This window comes from Pristiophorus japonicus, chromosome 7 (assembly GCF_044704955.1).
Source record: "Pristiophorus japonicus isolate sPriJap1 chromosome 7, sPriJap1.hap1, whole genome shotgun sequence".
NCBI classification, from domain to species: domain Eukaryota; kingdom Metazoa; phylum Chordata; class Chondrichthyes; family Pristiophoridae; genus Pristiophorus; species Pristiophorus japonicus.
Window position 1 is genome coordinate 57,260,896 of NC_091983.1, and position 20,714 is coordinate 57,281,609.

The following is a 20,714-nucleotide window of genomic DNA, read 5'->3' on the forward strand; positions in this document are numbered from 1 at the left end:
TATTTGCATTTTCAAATGCTCGGGTTATTTCCATTAGATAAGGAGATAAATTTGTGTAAATATAACTGACCAGTGATGTCGTCTCTACTCGCTGATATGACTTTCACTGTGGCTGTATCCGAAACTCCGATGGAAAACAGTATGAATGTTTCTTCTGCCAGAAGTCCCGAAATTCCGCCTGCACCTGGAAAGTACCTCTGCATATGTGAGAAGAACATTTCTGTACATATCCTGAAGAGCTGCTGCACAGAGAGGACCTGGCAGTGAAGTCAGCTGTGGTATGACTTAGACAGGGCCTTGGCGGAGAAGATTTACTGGAATTGTAGCAGGGATGAGGGGCTTCAGTTATGTGGAGAGAATAGAGAAGCTGGGGTTGTTGTCATTGGAGCAGAGAAAGCTAAGGGGAGATTTAATAGAGGTGTTCAAAATTAGGAAGGGTTTTGATAGAGTATATAAAGAGAAAGTGTTTCCACTGGCAGGAGGGCCAGTAACCAGAGGACACAGATCTAAGGTAATTGGCAAAAGAACCAGAGGGGTGATGATGGGAATTATTTTTAAGCTTCGAGTTGTTATGATCTGGAGTGTACTGTCTGAAAGGGTGGTGGAAGCGGATTCAACAGTAACTTTTTAATTTGCAGGGCTATGGGGAAAAAGCACGGGAGTGGGACTAATTGGATAGCTCTTTCAAAGAGCTGGCACAGGCACGATGGGCAGAATAGTCTCCTTCTGTGCTGTATCATTCTACGATTCTATGAGAAGCATGGTGGCACTTATTCTTGGGCCCAATTTTCCCCAACCCCTTTTTCGGCACACTTACTTTAAATGCGCCGACTTTGCGCACTGGAAACGGCGCCAAAGAAAAGGGGCCCCATCCTGCCTGAAGTGGGGGGGCTGAGCAACAGGCCAGCTGCGCACATGCGCAGTGAAGTCTGCGCGCATGCTCCTGCCCTCCCAGCGTGTCCTGCGGGCTGTGAGCAGGACCCGATGCTCACAGCCTCTATCCTCGGCCGAAGGGATGCCCCGATCTTTGCCGGACCCTATCCCCGGCCGAATGGCCTCCTGCACCGGCCAGCCAGCCCGCTGAGTTCCCGGGCCGAGGTAGGACTTTAGTTTTATTTTTTATTTATTGATGGTTGTGCTTGAGAGTTTTGATTCGGGGGGGTGGCGGGGAGGGGGGGAAGGACGAGAGTCTTTTTTTGTGGGGGAGGGGGGAGAAAAACTTGATTCTGGAAAAAAAGTAGGACTTCTATTTTTTATTTGTTATTGATTGATTGCTGATTACTTTTTGTGGTGTGTTTAGTGCTTTGTAAGTCTTGGTGCAGGTCCTCAGCTTCCTTGTATTTTTTATTTGTTATTGAATGCTTAATTTTGTGCTTTGTTTAGTGCTTTGTAAGTCTTTGGTGATTTAAATGTACTAACCTGCACCGAATTCTTAACTGCCCGCAAGGTTTTTCAGAGCTGGCCACATACGCTGACCTAAGTCCATTTGGAGTAAGTTTTAGCTGGTCAAAGTGGCATAAATGACCAAAACTGGCGTAAGTGTCTGGGTACGCCCCCTTTTGAAATAAAAACGCAACAAAAAAAAAATCGTACCTAACTGACTTGCTCTGGAGCAAATTTTGGGGGGAAAATGGCATTTTTTAAACTTACGCCAGAAAAAACAACTTACTCCAAAAAAATTAATGCAAGTTATTGTTTTCCTAACACAGATGAGACTGCACACAGGGAGGTTAAAGTAACGGTGACCTCAGTCTTTAATAAGACACCCCAGAGTGAAGAACAGGCCTTAGGGGCCGGCTTATATACAGTGCTCCCAAGGAATGCTAGGATCCTTTGGGACTTCAGGGGATGCGCTCCCTGGTGGCGGAACATGGGAGTGCTTGCTTTAGAGATACACAACATCACTCCCCCCCCCGCCCCCGCAAAGTCAAAGTGAAAACTATTTACAAGGTGAGGCAGTCAGGAGCCTTTCATTCCCTGGTGGACCGCCTCGGTACAAATGTTTGTCCTGGTGTGTTGGCTGTGCCCTCGCTGGGCTCGCGTGTTGTTGGCCCTGCAGGGCTGCTGGGTGAGCCTGGCCTTGCTGGGCTGTTGAGCGTGATGGGTTCAATTTCCTGGTCCGGCGTGGTGTCATTGATCCTTTGGGTGTTGTAGACTCGAAAAAGGTTGTGTCTGCTGTGGGTTGTTCAGGGCAGTCTGAGAACCGCAGCCTTGTTTGGTCCAGGTGCTTTCTGCAAATTTGTCCATTGTCTAATTAGACGACAAATACCCTATTCCCTTCTTTCGCTATCACCGTGCCTGCGATCCACATGAGACCATGTCCATAGTTTGGCACATATACAGGGTCATTCAGATCAATTTCCTGTGACACAGTGGTGCGACCATCGTTTACATTTTGTTGCTGCCGCCTGCTCTCTATCTGATCATGCAGTTTGGGGTGAACCAGCGAGAGTCTGGTTTTAAATGTCTTTTTCATGAGTAGTTCAGCCGGGGGCACCCCTGTGAGTGAGTGGGGTCTCGTGCGGTAGCAGAGCAGTACTCGGGACAGGCGGGTTTGGATTGAGCCTTCTGTGACTTGTTTAAGGCTCTGTTTGATTGTTTGTACTGCCCGCTCTGCCTGCCCAGTGGAGGCTGGTTTAAATGGGGCTGAGGTGACATGTTTGATCCCATTGCGGGTCATGAATTCTTTAAATTCGGCACTGGTGAAACATGGCCCGTTGTCACTGACCAGAATGTCAGGCAGGCCATGGGTGGCAAACATGGCCCTCAGGCTTTCAATGGTGGCGGTGGCGGTGCTTCCCGACATTATTTCATATTCAATCCATTTAGAAAAATCATCCACCACCACCAGGAACATTTTACAGAGAAATGGGCCCACATAGTCGACATGGATCCTCGACCATGGTCTGGAGGGCCAGGATCACAAACTTCGTGGTGCCTTTCTGGGCGCATTGCTCAACTGAGCACACAATCTGCATTGCCGTACACAGGACTCCAAGTCAGAGTCGATACCGGGCCACCATACGTGGGATCTGGCTATCGCTTTCATCATTACTATACCCGGGTGTGTGCTGTGGAGATCCAAGATGAACATCTCCCTGCCCTTTTTGCATAGCACTACGCGATTATCCCACAACAGGCAATCTGCCTGAATGGACAGCTTGTCCTTTCGCCGCTGGAACGGCTTGATTAGCTCTTGCATTTCAACGGGGGTGCTGGCCCAGCTCCCATGCAGGACACAGTTTTTTACTAGAACAGCAGAGGATCTTGGCTAGTCCAAGTCCTAATCTGGCGGGCCGTGACAGGTGATTTATCATGACCATCGCTTCCATGACCATCAACAAGTTTGCAGGTTGCATCATTTCCACCCCCGTGGTGGGCAATGGTAGCCGACTGAGAGCATCCGCACAGTTCTTGGTACTTGGCCTGTGGCGAATGGTATAGTTAAATGCTGATAGCGTGAGCGCCCACCTTTGTATGTGAGCTGAGGCATGAGTATTTATCCCCTTGTTTTCAGCAAACAGGTATATGAGGGGCTTATGATCGGTTTCCAGCTCAAATTTGAGGCCAAACAGGTACTGATACATTTTCTTTACCCCGAACACACATGCTAATGCCTCTTTCTCAATCATGCTGTAGGCCCTCTCGGCCTTAGACAAGCTCCTGGAAGCATAGGCGACAGGTTGCAACTTCCCAGCAACATTAGCTTGTTGTAATATACACCCGACTCCGTACGACGACGCATCACATGCTAGCACGAGTCGTTTACACGGGTTATACAATACACGCAGCTAGTTGGAGCATAAAATGTTTCTGGCTTTCTCAAAAGCAATTACTTGTTTTTTTCCCCATACCCAGTTCTCACCTTTACGCAATAACACATGTAGGGGCTTAACCCCGGTAGGAAGTTACCAAAATAGTTGAGGAGTCCCAGGAACAACCGCAGCTCCATGACATTCTGTGGCCTGGGAGCGTTCCTGATTGCCTCTGTCTTGGCGTCTGTGGGCCGAATGCCATCCGCCGCGATCTTTCTCCCCAAAAACTCCACTTCTGTTGCCATGAAGACGCATTGCGACCTCTTCAGCCGCAGCCCTACACGATCCAGTCGCTGGAGGACCTCCTCCAGGTTTTGGAGGTGCTCGACATTGCCCCGACCCATAACCAATATCTTGCCTTGAAAAACCACCATGCGTGGTACCGACTTGAGTAGGCTCTCCATGTTTCTCTGGAAGATCGCTGCAGCCGACCGAATTCCAAACGGTCATCTGTTGTAGATGAACAGTCCCTTGTGTGTGTTGATGCAGCTGAGGCCCTTCGAAGACTCCTCCAGCTCCTGCGTCATGTAGGCCGAAGTCAGGTCGAGCTTGGTGAATGTCTTGCCTCCTGCCAGCATCGCATAGGTCGTCTGCCTTAGCTAGCGGGTATTGGTCCCGAAGCGAGAAACGATTAATAGTTACTTTATAATCGCCGCAAATCCTGACCGTGCCATCACTTTTGAGTGCTGGAATAATCGGGCTGGCCCACTTGCTGAATTCCACTGGGGAGATGATGCCCTCGCGTTGCAGCCTGTTGAGCTCGATTTCCACTCTCTCCCTCATCATGTGAGGTACCGCTTGTGCCTTGTGGTGAATGGGTTGTGCATCTGGGACCAAGTGGATCCGCACCTTCACCCTGGAAAAGTTTCCAATACCTGGCTCAAAAAGGGAAGGAAATTTGTTAAGAACCTGGATACATGAGGCCTCATCGACATGTGATAGCGCTCGGATGTCATCCCAGTTCCAGCGGATTTTGCCCAGCCAACTCCTTCCAAGCAGGGTGAGGCCATCGCCCGGGACAATTCAGATTGACAGTTCGTGCACCGTGCGCACGTAGGTGACCTTGACCATGGCGCTGCCCAGGACAGTGATAAGCTCTTTGGTGTACGTTCTCAGTTTCATGTGGATGGGGCTCAGAGCTGGGCTGAATGCCTTGTTGCACCACATCTTTTTACTCATGATGAATTGGCTAGCGCCAGTGTCCAGTTCCATGGCTACGGGTAAGCCATTCAATTTTATGTTTAGCATTATAGGTGGGCATTTCGTCAAAAATATGTGCACCCCGTGTACTTCAGCATCTGCCTCCTCTCTCTGAGGCTCGAAATTGCTTTGATCCACCATGGACCGATCTTCCTCTGCCATGTGGTGGCTAGCAGGTTTTACAGAGCTGCAAGCTCATTGGAGGTGCCCCATTATTCCACAGCTCTTGCACACAAACCCTTTGAAACGGCATGAATAGGCTGAATGGAAGCCTCCAGAATGCCAACAAGGTGTGAATTGCCTTGCATCCTTTCTTGCGGACTCTGGTTTCTGCCCTGTACATTTCTGCTCGCAAACACAATTCCAGTTAATTTATGAACATTGCTCGCACTTGTGTGCTGAGAGATTTGTTTGGTGTTTTCACTGGTGGACATAAACGCCTGTGCTATCGCAATGGCCTTAATGAGGGTCGGTGTCTCTACAGTTAAAAGTTTTCGTAGGATGGTCTTGTGGCCAATGCCCAGTACAAAAAAGTCTCTGAGCATTTACTCCAGGTAGCCATCAAACTCACATTGTCCTGCAAGTCGCCTTAGCTCGGCAACGTAGCTCGCCACTTCCTGGCCTTCAGATTGCTGGTACGTATAGAACTGATACCTCGCCATCAGCACGCTCTCCCTCAGGTTAAGATGCTCCCGAACCAGTGTACACAGCTCCTCATATGACTTATCTGTGGGCTTCACCGGAGCCAGAAGATTCTTCATGAGGCTGTAGGTCGGTGCCCCGCAGACCGTGAGGAGGACCGCTCTCCTTTTTGCAGCGCTTCCTTCTCCGTCCAGCTTGTTGGCTATAAAGTACTGGTCTAGCCGTTCGACATAGGCTTCCCAATCCTCACCCTCCGAGAACTTCTCCAGGATGCCCACAGTTTGCTGCATCTTTGCCTTGGATTCGTATGCTCATCGCCAGTTATTGTGTTCCTAACACAGACGCGACTGCACACAGGGAGGTTAAAGTAACAGTGACCTCAGTCTTTAATAAGACACTCCGGAGTGAGGAACAGGCCTTAGGGGCCGGCTTATATACAGTGCTCCCAAGGGATGCTGGGATCCCTTGGGACTTCTGGGGATGCGCTCCCTGGTGGCGGAACATGGGGGTGCATGCTTAACAGATACTCAACGCAAGTCATGGCCAAAATTGGGCCCCTTGTTTGTAAACACTGGCAGAATGACTTTTGATTAAATAGGTTATAGCTTTGTCAGTGTCATGGCACCTCACATTAACTTTTTCATGTCAAAGACCTGCAATTAGATTTTGGCTCTCAACATATGTGACTCCATAAAAGGTCCATGAAGATTTTGCAGTGAGATTTAGGAGTAAGTGAATTATGCTGGATTTTTCTTTCCTTACATGCTGCCAATTCTCATTGTTCACCAATTTAAAGTTGTTCTGGATGGCATATTAAAATGGTATTACAGCCTGCTGTATCACTATATCTCAGCCTTGGCTCAGTCGGTAGCACTCTCGCCTCTGTGTCAGAAGGTTGTGGGTTTAAGTCTAACTCCAGAGATTCAAGCATAAAATCTCGACTAACCCTCCAGAGCAGTGTTGAGAGAGTGCTGCGCTGTTGGAGATGCCGTCTTTGGATGAGATGTTAAACCGAGGTCATGTCTGCCCATAAAAAATCCAATGGCATTATTTGAAGAACAGCAGGGGAGTTATCCGTGGTATCCCTGAACCAATATCACTAAAACAGATTATCTGGTCATTATTACATTATCACAAATTGACTCTCGCATTTGCACATTACAACATTACAACCATGACTATGCTTTAAAAGTACTTCATTGGCTGTAAAGTACTTTGGACATCCTGAGGTCATGAACGGCACTATGTAAGTGCAAGTCTTTCTTCTTTCTTTCTTTATATGCTATAGAAATTTGATAGTTCATAAAGTTACGGATACCGATACCGAGTGTGATGCTCCCAACCTTCCCCTTAAAAGTAGGCTAAAGGAGTGCAACCCATTTCTGTTCGATATGGAATTCTTTGCACCCTTATGATACAGTGTTAAGTGATATTAGTGCATCCTGTAAGGCACTGCGCACACACAGAGGCTGAACTCCAGGACATAATCGATGTATTTACTGGGGCGTACGAAAGCATGGGCCTTAGGCTAAACATCAGTAAGTCAAAGGTCCTCCATCAGCCGGTACTCGTCGCATAGCACTGCCCCACAGTCATCAAGATCCATGACGTGGCCTGGCCAATGTGGACCACTTCCCTTATCTTGGAAGCCTCCTATCAACAAAAGCAGGCATTGACGACGAGATCCAACACCGCCTCCAGTGCGCCAGTGCAACCTTCGGCCGCCTGCGGAAAAGAGTGTTTGAAGACCAGGCCCTCAAAACTGTCACCAAGCTCATGGTCTGCAGGGCCGTAGTAATACCCGCCCTTCTGTATGGCTCAGAAACATGGACCATGTACAGTAGACACCTCAAGTCACTGGAGAAATACCACCAACGATGTCTCTGCAAGATCCTACAAATCCCCTGGGAGGACAGATGCACCAACATTAGCGTCCTCGACCAGGCCAACATCCCCAGCATTAAAGCACTAACCACACTTGATCAGCTCCGCTGGGCAGGCCACATAGTTCGCATGCCAGACACGTGACTCCCAAAGCAAGCACTCTACTCGGAACTCCTTCACGGCAAACGAGCTAAAGATGGGCAGCGGAAAAGTTACAAGGACACCCTTAAAGCCTCCCTGACAAAGTGCAACATCCCCACTGACACCTGGGAGTCCCTGGCCAAAGACCGCCCTAAGTGGAGGAAGTGCATCCGGGAGGGCGCTGAGCTCCTTGAGTCTCATCGCCGAGAGCATGCAGAAATCAAGCGCAGGCTGCAGAAAGAGCGTGTGGCAAACCAGTCCCACCCACCCCTTCCCTCAACGACTATCAGTCCCACCTGTGACAGAGACTGTGGTTCTCATATTGGATTGTACAGCCACCTAAGAACTCACTTTAAGAGTGGAAGCAAGTCTTCCTCGATTCTGAGGGACTGCCTATGATGATGATGAGTAAGGCACTGGAAAATCATGTGAGATGTGGGATTTTTTCAGTGTCTATTAGAAATTTATATTACATATACAGGTATTTGGAAATAAAAGGATATATATATCTTAAAAAACAGATGGGAATACAGATATAAAACAAAGTCAAATTAAGAAAAAACTATAGGGAAAAAAGCAAATTGCAGTTGTCAAAGCAGCATTATCTTCAAGAAGAAGTGTTTCATCATAACGATATATACAAACGAGACAATGAATTGTGCCGAGATGATTAATGTTATTGTGTCGAGTGTGTTGCAAGCTCTTTCGAGAAGTGATGCCCCTTTAGTATCATGTAGTTTAATGCAACAATGCTAGATAATGAGGGCACAGACCCATCTATAGTTTTCTGGGGAATCAAACTCAGACCACCAGGAAGGATATATAGCGCACCACTAAACCACAAAGAAATAGGACACAGACCAATCCAAGTCTGACAGGGAATCAAACAGAGGCACTGAGAGGCAATCAGTCACAAACCATCAGGAACCACAGATCTCCACATAAAATGTCACTAGTAAAAGACAGCGGGAAATACATTCTCAATGTAGATTGTAAGATATTATATAAACAAATCCATATCACGGTTATGAAGGGGCAGTTCCACTTCAGATACACAAGAGTGCCACTTCTCTTTCCACTCTTCTAACAGGAATGAGTAGTCATTCTGAATAGTTTGCATTGTGTTATGTAAATCATGTTTATAAAGTTTAATCTTGAGCAGCCGTTACTGAGGATTGACTATTTTAATTCAAGCATCCTGACACACATACTAGGCCAATTATCCCAGGATAATATTTGTACTGATGTACTTTGACTGTAGATCAATTAAGCATTAAGTTAATCAAAAATTGTGATTTCTGATTAGTTCATAAACATAGTTTACCATATAGTTAGTGCATTATAACAATACTTAACATTAAATATACAATGTTGACACTCACAAAACTTCATCATGAAGGTCATATTGTGGCAACCAGATAGAAAAGGTATGAATATGGATGCTTCAAATAAGTGAGATGAGCTTTTCATCTGTGGGACTTGGGTATCAATCCAGCCGATATATGTTTGAAAAGTCTCAACTCACAGGTTCTGAATTCACAGTATAAAAATATCCACAATGCAACACAACCTGGCGGAGTCGATCGCCCGACATGTTAGAATCCACACAATTTTCATTCCCTTGAAATCAATGGAATGAGAATTGGGTCGATTCAATAATGGGTGGACTATCCATTCTGCTAGATTACTGGCCAGATGTTGATGATGAAAATTTACCCCATTGTCAGTGAAATGAAGGCTGTGATGTCACCTACCTCAGTGGGTCCGGGGAATATCCGACCTTGCTGCTGGTTCCATCCCGCTCTGTAGAAATTATTTTCCATTGATTGGGCCTGTTAAGCCCGCCCAGCGCGTTTGGCAGGCAATTGAAGGAAGCGGGTCTGATGACATCATTTGATGACACGTCATCAGCCGGTTTCCTTAAAGGGACCATGTCCAAATTGATTTTGACAGTTGTGCTGTCCGTGTTCTACAGCATTGAGGGGCTGCAAACATTGACAATCACTGCACAAAGGTGCACAGCTGCACCCAGGCGCTCCAATGACTCTCTCCAGATGCTTACAACAAACAGGGAGGTTCTATACCTTTTCAATGGTTGTAAGAGACGTCCTCAGGTGATCAACACAGCCTGGTAGCATATTGCACTGGAGGACACAAGTAGGGATGTCATCAGGAGGACCTGGGTGCAGTGGTGCAAACCTTTCAATGATCTCAGTGAATCATGAAGTGTTACTGCAAAGCCACGACAACCTCATCCTGCTGTGCCATTCATCACATTCCCGTTACTCTGCTTTTTCTACCCTACTGCCGCACATCCTCACACCAACTTTCCTTGCACCTCCACCCATCTCTTTCTATCTACATTATCATTTCCCCATTTCACTAGCTACCCATCACACTCACCCTCATCCTTGTCCTAGCTGGAAGGAGGAACTGAGGAAAATCTTTATTGGTCAGGAAATGGTGTTCGGGAAACTGATGGGACTGAAGACCGATAAATCCCCAGGGCCTGAAAGTTTGCATCCTAGAGTACTTAAGGAAGTGGCCCTAGAAATAGTGGATGTATTGGTGGTCATTTTCCAAAATTCCATGGACACTGTATCAGTTCCTATGGATTGGAGGGTTGCTAATGCAACCCCACTTTTTAAAAAAGGAGGGAGAGAGAAAACAGGGAATTATAGACCAGTTAGCCTGACATCGGCGGTGGGGAAAATGCTGGAATCAATTATTAAAGATGTAATAGCAGCGCATTTGGAAAGCAGTGACAGGATCGGTCCAAGTCAGCATGGATTTATGAAAGGGAAATCATGCTTGACCACTCATCTAGAGTTTTTAAGGATGTAACTTGTAGAGTGGATAAGGGAGAACCAGTGGATGTGGTGTATTTGGACTTTCAAAAGGCTTTTGATAAGGTCCCACACAAGAGATCAGTGTGCAAAATGGTACTGGGGGCAATGTGTTGACATGGTTAGAGAACTAGTTGGCAGACAGGAAGCAAAGAGTGGGAATAAACGCGTCCTTTTCAGGATGGCAGGCAGTGACTAATGGGGTGCCGTAAGGTTCAGTGCTGGGACTCCAGCTATTTACAATATACATTAACGATTTAGATGAAGGAATTGAATGTAATATCTCCAAGTTTGCAGAAGACACTAAGTGGTGTGGCAGTGTGAGCTGTGAGGAGGATTCTAAAAGGCTGCAGGGTGACTTGGACTGGTTAGGTGAATGGGCAAATGCATGGCAGATGCAGTATAATGTGGATAAATGTGAGCTTATCCACTTTGGTGGCAAAAAAAGGAAGGCAGATTATTATCTGAATGGTGACAGATTAATAAAAGGGGAGGTGCAAAGAAACCTGGGTGTCATGGTACATCAGTCATTGAAAGTAGGCATGCAGGTGCAGCAGGCAGTAAAGAAAGCAAATGGCATGCTGGCCTTCATAGTGAGAGGATTTGAGTATAGGAGCAGGGAGGTCTTATTACAGTTGTACAGGGCCTTGGTGTGCAGTTTTGATTTCCTAATCTGAGGAAGGATCTGCTTGCTATTGAGGGAGTACAGCGAAGGTTCACGAGACTAATTCCTGGGACGGCAGGACTGACATATGAAGAAAGACTGGATCGACTAGGCTTAGTCTCAACGGAATTGAGAAGAATGAGAGGGGATCTCATAGAAACGTATAAAATTATGACGGGATTGGACAGGTTAGATGCAGGAAGAATGTTCCCAATGTTGGGGAAGTCCAGAACCAGGGGTCACAGTCTAAGGATAAGGGTTAAGCCATATAGGACCGAGATGAGGAGAAATCTTTTCACCCAGTGAGTGGTGAACCTGTGGAATTCTCTGCCACACAAAGTTGTGGAGTCCAGTTCAATGGATATATTCAAGAGGGAGTTAGATGTTGCCCTTACGGCTAAGGGGATTAGGGGGTATGGAGAGAAAGCGGGAGTGGGGTATTGAAGTTGCATGATCAGCCATGATCATGTTGAATGGTGGTGCAGTCTTGAAGGGCTGAATAGCCTGCTACTGCACCTATTTTCTATGTTTCTATGCTTCTATGTTTCTATGAATGGTGAGACATGACAGGACCCTCCACAATGGTGATGAGTGTGAAAGGAATGGCTTGGACATAGTCGGTATGCTTTATGTTGTTGGTGCGTGGTGGTGCCAACCATGTGGCAGCTAGGGTGTACAGCATCAAGTGATGTAAATCTGGCCATGGTAAGGCTATCCCAGGCATCCCAGGCAGCAATGTGGTCGGGTGTTGATGCCCTGTGCCCTGTGCCGCATCAGTTGATTACGGAGACGTTTCATTGTTGTTGGTGCTGCTGGTGTTGGGGCCGATCATGGTGGGATTCTAAGGACCAAGGTGAGAAAGTTTCTAATGTAATCTAATGTAATAGATGGCAGGTGGACTTGAGATGACAGAAGTGATCCGTCAATGGTGAGACAGGTTGTTCTAATGAGGTGACACTGGATAGAGAGATTGCTCCAAAGACTTGCAATCTGCATAAAGCTCAATGTGCCTTCCAAATGCAGTAAACAAGAGCTTTTGATCTTGGAAAGTGAACAGCTGTGAGATGGGAGCTTTTATAGCACATTTGCAGCTGTCAGGTAAAGAAATTAATTCATGGTCACACAACTCCTGATGTCGTTACCTGACGTGATCCCCGATCAACATAAACCTCATGGACAACCTGGTAAAATGGTGATTTCAGCTCAAAATTATTTTTAATCGGCTCTTAACAAGATCATAATTACCTAAATTGCCTCCCCTGCCGCTGCGTGTCAGGTCTGTTCAACATTGACAGACCCGACATCTGGGAAAGGAGCGTGGCGGCAGGTTGATAGCAGGGTCCCGACTCGCTGTCAATCAATTTAAATTTAATAGCTGACCTGCCACCAATCCTGTCCTCTGAGCGGCAGCAAAATTCCAGCCGAAGACCGGGACATGCTCTGCATCTAGCTTGAGCTAATATTAACTGGGCAGTGGTCGCAAAAGTAAAAAATTGCTCAATTTTCAAGCAGTGACGTCCTCACTTTTGATTAAAAAGATCATTCACTTCCATCCAACAAATTGAGTATTATGTTAAAAACTTTATTTTAAGTAATGAAGACGCCTAATTTCTATCCTCAATATGTGTTTTCAATATTGATACAAGACTGACTGCCTGACTGTTTTTACATATTTGCCAATTTAAATACATTTCCGCAGTTTTAGCTAGTTCAGTGACTCATTTTAAATGGTGTCGGAAAACAGACAACGATATCGAAGATTTTCTTTAAAATCTAATGGGAGCCATCAAATATCAGTATAATGTGGGAAAATGTGAGGTTATCCACTTTGGCAGAAATAATAGAGAAGCAAATTATAATTTAAATAGAGAAAAATTGCAAAGTGTTGCAGTACAGAGACACCTGGGGGTCCTTGTGCATGAAACACAAAAAGTTAATACGCAGGTACAGCAAGTAATCAGGAAGGCAAATGGAGTGTTGGCCTTTATTGAAAGGGGGATAGAGTATAAAAGCAGAGAAGTCCTGCTACAACTGTACAGGGTTACTGCATACAGTTTTGGTCTCCGTATTTAAGGAAGGATATACTTGCATTGGAGGCTGTTCACAGAAGGGTCACTAGATTGATTCCGGAGATGAGGGGGTTGACTTATGAAGGTAGGTTGAGCAGGTTGGGCCTATACTCTTTGGAGTTCAGAAGAATGAGAGGTGATCTTATCGAAACTTATGATAATGAGGGGGCTCGACAAGGTGGATGCAAAGAGGATATTTCCACTCATAGGGGAAACTAAAACTAAGGGACATAGGGTTAGATTTTCCACTTTTGTGCTTATCGTCCAAAAATGGGCGTTATTTGCCTCGTTTTCAGGTCACCGGCTTCTCACCCATTCTCAAAACACCTAGTCTCCATATTTGAAAATGGGCGTTACCGCGAGCGATATGAAATGGGCGGTAGCATTAAATCTCGCTGATCTTCTGCCGTAAAGTGTCACCGTCCTTAGCAACGGCATGGCAATGCTCGATTCCCACGATTCAGGAAGTCAAAGATCATCGTGACATGCACAGAAGAGGAGACAGAGAGGGAGCTCAGAGGGACTGAAGGCATGTCTGGGTGTAGTGTGGCTGCTTTGGGAGGAAGGAGAGAGACTTTAGAGCTTCACAGCAAGCAGGGAAAGAAAAATAAGCTGTTACCAGCCGCATATTTGCCCGAATTTGATCTATAATGGAGGGAGAGGAGGAGGCATCACAGCACGCTATGGAGACTGATTCTGGAGAGACCAGTGAGCTGGGAGAGGAGCACATTGGAGGGCGCAAAAGAGCTAGGAGGTTCTCGGACAAGGCAAATGCTTCCCTCCTGCAGGAGGTCGAGTCACGCTGGGGTGATTTGACACGGAGGGTGTTGGAAGCCCAACCCAAAGGCTTACCAGAGGATATGGACCGAGATAGCAGAGGTGGTCTCGTCGGTGACCAACGAGATTTGTGAGGGCAACCAACGCCGCAAACGATGGAACGACCTTGTGGGATCCGCAACAGTAAGTATTACATTTATTTACCTGTACTTATGTATTTATATAATTTGATTAATAACAGTCATGATGTGAGGTCTTTCACTTTTACCAGGAATGTTTTACTCAAAGCCTGCAGTCACGGTACATGTCTTTAGGTAAAGAATGATAATTTTCAATGTAATCATGATTACATCTGTCGGTTATGTGTTGTATCAGTCTCTGTGACAGTACCTAGCAATGATATCACGCAATGATCTCATGCCATGTCATCCTGTTACCTTTTACAGGAGAAGCTATCGACAATGAGGTCCGTGCAGAGGCGAACGGGTGGCTGGCCACCAGTCCCCAGCGACATCACTGACATGGAGGAGTGGGTGCTCGCACTCATGGGGAAGCACACCCGGACAGCCACAGATGCATCTGCAGACCCTGAAGTGATGCCACGTAAGTAAAGCTTACACCATTGCGTGATGTAAGGTCAACAGATGCCACACCCACTCATATCCAAACAATCATATGTGATAGATGATTTCTAAAATTGTCATAGAAATAATGATGGCCTAATGAAAATCATTGCAATGCAAATGTGTTGATGCTCATGAAATGTGATGTCTGTGATGATTTTGATAGCGGTGGTGCTTTTGTCTTGCATATGTTGTGTTGCGCTGGACTCACTTTGTGACCCTAGCACCCCCTTCTCCTCTAATAACCTCATTTGTGTTTTGCAGCTCAGCCAGCAGCGCGTCCCAAGGTAAGACCACCAAGGCCAGAAGGTGAGGGCACGGGGCCTGACTCTCCGGACGATTCTACATCTGGTGCTGAGGAGCTCCGATTGTCACCCGTCAATCCGCTGGGTCTGTTCTCTACGGATGAGAGCGTGGACTTCAGGGAACCTGCATCGCCACGCTTCAGAAGCCATTCCACCCCAAGGCCATCTAGTGGTCCTCTGGTCATTCCCACCTCCACTCTGGAGGTACCAGCCTCAAGCACCTCGCCACAGGGCATACCATTTGTCCCCAGGATGGCGCTGACCCCGCGGAGGTTTCATGGACATGGCAGGTCTGGTCCACAAGCACCACATGAGAGCAGAGAGATGGTACAGTTGTCCAGGAGGACTGTAGACATTGGTGACCAGCTCATCGAAGCATTGGGTGGCATATCCCGACAGCTGGCCACCATGACCGTATACATTCTGCTGATGGCAGAGGCCCTGGATGCGATAGCCAGGAACACTGCTGGCACAGGCCTCCCAGTGTTCCCGGAGCGTGGCACTCCACCCCTAGGTTTCTCACCACCACTGTGAACGACAGATGAGAGCAAGGACCAAGATCCTGCTTCTGGATCCGAGAATGTTTCCACCTTGGCACCCCCCGCTCCCGTACCCGTGCAACCGCCGCATCTGCCTTCATCCCGCCCCAATGAGGCACCACCTGAGGAGCTCCTCAGCCAGGCGCAGTGGAGCGAGGAGGGGAACAGGAAGAGGTGGGGAGAAGAAGGGAAGGGGAAAGGAAAGTGAGGTACATGTCTGCAGGTGATGGCTGTGTTATATCTCCAAGTAGATGTATGCAATTTGTTGTAATGTATGGGGGCTGGGGACCACCCTCCTACTTTGCCTTTGTATTCTGTGTTGCTGCACATGTTGAACATTTGATTGATGTCAATGGTGGATAAAGTGGGATGTGGGCAGGGGTTGGGTGTTATTGCCTGTGATATTTATGATTTCAGACCAATGTTGGTATAAATTTTATTTTATTGAACATAACCTTGTTGTGCATTATCTCAGATAGCAGGACCATTACATAGTGGTGATTCTTTAACATGAAAGGGTTAAATACAACTTAACTGCAATCAACGTAAACTTTAACTGGCACCAAGGTGATGGGCACCATTGATGCCTGAGCTGCACACACACAGCAGTGTGTCAGCGTTGTCACTCACATTAACGTTCTTTCAGGCAAATCGTTCAGATATCAGCTCCTCACGTAAGAGTCTTACAGCTATGTAGTCACCACAGGCCCTTTCCTGCGGTCTGGAGGGTGTCGTGGGCATGGTTGCATAGCCAGCCTGATTGTCTGGCCCTAGGTCAGCGTCCAGCCCCTCGTTGTCCTCGTCCTCTCTCTCTTGAGGTGGAGCATCAGTGCCTTCTGGCAATTCTTGGCCCTCCGTGACAGCCAGGTTGTGCAGCATGGAGCACACGACCATGAATTTACCTACTTGCTCAGGTTGTATTGTAGCTCCCCTCCTGAGTGGTCCAGACATTTGAAGCGCTGCCTAAGCACAATTATTGTTTTCTGGACCATATTGCGTATGCCTCTGTGGTTACGGTTGTATCCCTTCTCGGCCTCAGTGTGGGTGTCATGCAGTGGGGTCATCAGCCAGGTGGTTAGGCCATATCGGTTATCACCAAGCATCCAGCATTGTCCTTGTGGCTGACTCTTAAAGATGTCAGAGACAGCGCTCACACGCAGGATGTGAGGCTCATCGAAGGTGCCCAGACATTTGGCATTCACTGCCAGTATGATCTGGTTGTGGTCGACATCTAGTTAGATCTTCAGGGAGTGAAATCCTTTTGTGTTACGAAAACGCTCCAGGTCCTGAGAAGGTGCCCACATGGCGATGTGAGTGCACTGTATAGCTCCCTGCACCCTGGGGAATTGAGCAATGTGGCAGAATGCTCCAGCCCTGTCAGTCTGAGCCTCCGACATCATGGGGAAGCTGATAAAGTCCATCCTTCTCGCATACAGGGCCTCCGTGATCTGTCCAATGCAGCGATGGGTTGCATGGTGAGACAGAGGGCAAATCTCGACCACGGAGGCCCGACAGTAACCAGACACATAGAAAGACAGTGACCTTGACCTCAACCGACACTGATGGCAGGCTGCATATGTGGCTTGATGAGCTCACATATTTCAGTGATCACCACCTTGTGGAAGCGCAGTCTCTGAAGGCAGGTGTGTTCGGACACATCGAGGTAAGACCTCTTTTCCTTGTACGTGTGGGGTGTGTATGGTCTGGCCCTCCTCTTCATTCTTGCACATAATGACGTTCATCACACATTGAACCATCAGCACTCTGCAGCATCTGCGTATTAATCGATGCAGGCTGAGAAAGGGCTGGCCCCATTGCATCGAAAGTATAATAGCAATTGATTAGAAGCAATAATTTCCTCACTAAAATACACCTAGAGTCAACCCCCAATAGTCCAGAATCTGAAAATATGTCTGTTGAGATGTTCACTTCACCTGAGAAGAACTCCAGAGTCAATTCAAACTCCCCCGAAGTTGAAGCAGCCTTTTGAATGAAGAGACCTACGATTTTTAAAATGGCAGCCACACCCCTGGCGTTAATTCAGAACAGTTCCACTTTTTATGGGAGGTTTTTTGGGCGAGCGATATTGTGGGTGATGTTTGCGAGGTGGTGAAAGTTTCGGTGGGCAATCTCCTGGGCGTTAGTTTCACTAACTCTGCTCTTTACGACAAAAAAAGTGGGTGGGCGGTATTATTGAATCTCGGCGTTAATTCCGTGTGGAAAGTAACGCTGGGTGATATTATGGGCGATGATTTCGCCCATTCTGATGATTCCGCCCAAAAAAAGTGGGCAGGCAGTAATATTTTTTCCCGGCGTTAAGTACACGGGGAAAGTAACGCTAGGTGATAAGTTTCCGAAAAATGCCCGTCAGTTTCTATTTTGTGCCAAAATGGGCGATATATGGACGTTATACATCATTTCAGCGGTAAAATTGGCATTAAGTGGATGTTAAGCATGCAAAAAAAGTGGAGTTTCTAGCCCGTTGTCTTAGAATAAGGGGCCGCCTATTTAAAACTGAGATGAAGCGAAAGTTCTTCTCTCGAAGGGTTGTAAATCTGTGGAATTCTCTGCCCCAGAGAGCTGTGGAGGCTGGGTCATTGAATATATTTAAGGCGGAGATAGGCAGATTTTTGAACGGTAAGGGAGTAAGGTTATGGGGAGCGGGCAGGGAAGTGGAGCTGAGTCCATGATCAGATCAGCCATGATCTTATTGAATGGCGGAGCTGTTCAAAGAGCCAAATGGCCTACACCTGCTCCTATTTCTTATCATCTTATCAGCAAATCAAAAGCTTGCTCTCTTCCCCTAACGGCAGTACATCAAGTGAGGGATCAACACCGAGAGTTAGACCATTCCCTGCTCAGTGTCCAGCCACTACTGGATGAATCCAGAGTAGCAACTGTTGTGCTTAAAATGCAAAACACTACATTGTAGTAGTTATGAGTCCTGTGATGTTCCTTAATCTAGTCGGTGCAGTTTTTGCAAACTAATACTTATTTTTTTTGGAATACCAGGCAAGTTCTTAAAGCACAACTGCATTTTCTTTAGAAAGGTAAGGGAAGCATTGAATATACATAAATTCAGCTGCAGCAGTCACTTTTGTTACACTCATGTTCTTCCACAGAGGTAATGGAAACAGACCAACTGGTTCAGTCTGATTAAGTAGAAGGAACAGTTTTTCTTTGTAAAATATTTACAGCCAAATATACAGCTAAACACTGAATGGGCTAATCCTAGAAATTGCACAGGAATGCACCTTCATTGAAATCCCTAAGGATTCCTGACTTCTCCCACCTGATCTTATCACCTACTAAATATAGAGACACATGGTTAGATAGCTCTCTTATGGTATGTCTAGTCTTCTTGAACCTGTGGCAAGGCAAATAAAAATAAAATTTCTCCTGCTAGCCCAGATAGTTTTCACTAAATTTGATACAATAACCTGAAAGGGAAAAGCACGTGAGGTTGAACGTACCCTTTAAACCAGATTCTCTGGTAAATATTTAATTATACCTTGATCTATAAACTGTAACATTTAATAACATTTTAGCATTCCTAAAAATACGCCTTTCAGTAGACCTGGCTATTTGTGAACATTTTTTTTTATACATGTCCTGATTGTATACTACCCATTACTATACATGTATTTATAGTCCAGAGTCTCTGCTTAGAGACAAATATAAGTTAAACATTGGTAATTGGACAGAGCAACCCTGGTCTTGCCTCAAACACACGAGGCTGTACTGATAGTTTTCTATCCTGTGTTCTGATAAGTGAAATGATTGTCAGCAGCAATTCCCATGATGCTGTTCTTCCTTTCAGAGCCTATCTGTGCACACCGAACCATCTAAACACTCCCAAAGGTCACAACTTTTCACAGCTGATATTTATTTCTAGTGGTGGGGTATCGTACTTATATATCCATTATATAATTTCTTAATCTACATTGATTTTTCTAAGAAAACAATTACCATAAAATTCAAGAAAATGCATATTTCATGACCTAATTTTATATATTCCCATGGGAAAGCATGGCACTTTATTAAAGTTGGTAATAGATTGGGAGGTAGGAGACAGAGAAAAAGAATAAAGGGAATGTTCTCTGATTGGCGGGATGTGACAAGGGGTGTTCCCCAGGGATCTGTGCTGAGGCCTCAGCTTTTCAACATATAAATTAATGACTTGGATGAAGGAATAGAGAGTTGTATAGCTAAGTTCGCAAATGACACAAAGTTAGGAGGCACAGTAAGTTGTGTAGATGCAGAGCAGGAAGTTACAAAGGGACATGGACAGATTAAGTGAGTGGGCAAAACAGTGGCAGATGGAGTTCAATGTGAGGAAGTGATAGGCCATCCACTTTGGATCTAAGAAAGAAAATTCGGAATAATTCCTTCATGGCAAAAGACTGTGGAGGAGCAAAAAAATTTGGGTGTCCATGTCCAGAATCACTAAAAGCTAGTGGACAGGTACACAAAAATCAAAAAGACTTTTATCTCAAGCTGGAATACAAAAGGGAGGAAATGATGCTTCAGTTGTACAGACCCTTGGTCAGAACCCACCTGGAGCACTGCATTGAGGTTTGGATTGGATTTTACCCAAACTCAGGAAGGATATATTGGCCTTGGACACGGTACAGCAGAGATTCAACAGAATGATATTGGGGCTTAAAAGGTTAAATTAGTCGGTTGTGAATTAAATGAACAGGTTGCAAAACTTGTTTTCTATTCGCTTGAGTTTAAAAGGTTGAGGGATGATCTAATTGAGGTGTTTTAAATGATGCAGAGAAACTATTTCCTCAGATTGAGAATCTAGAAAAAGGGGGAACAATTTTAAAATTGGAGCTAAGCCATTTAGGATTGAAATCAGGTAGTACTTTTTCACACCAAGGGTAGTAGAGATTTGGAACTCTCTCCCATAAAATGGTATGAATGCTGGACCAATTGAAATTTTCAAGACTGAGATTGACGGATTTTTATTAGGTGTGAGGGTATCAAGGGATATGGAACAAAGGCAAGTAAATGGGGTTGAGGTACAGATCAACCATGATCTAATTGAATGGTGGAAGAGGCTCGTGGGCTGAGCGGCCTACTCTTGTTCCTATGTTCTTGTGTAAAGAGGCACTAACTTCACAAAAGCCTGGAGAACCCTATGTCATTTTTGATATGATAATGCAATATGAATTTGGATGTAATTTACCTCACTCCTACATTT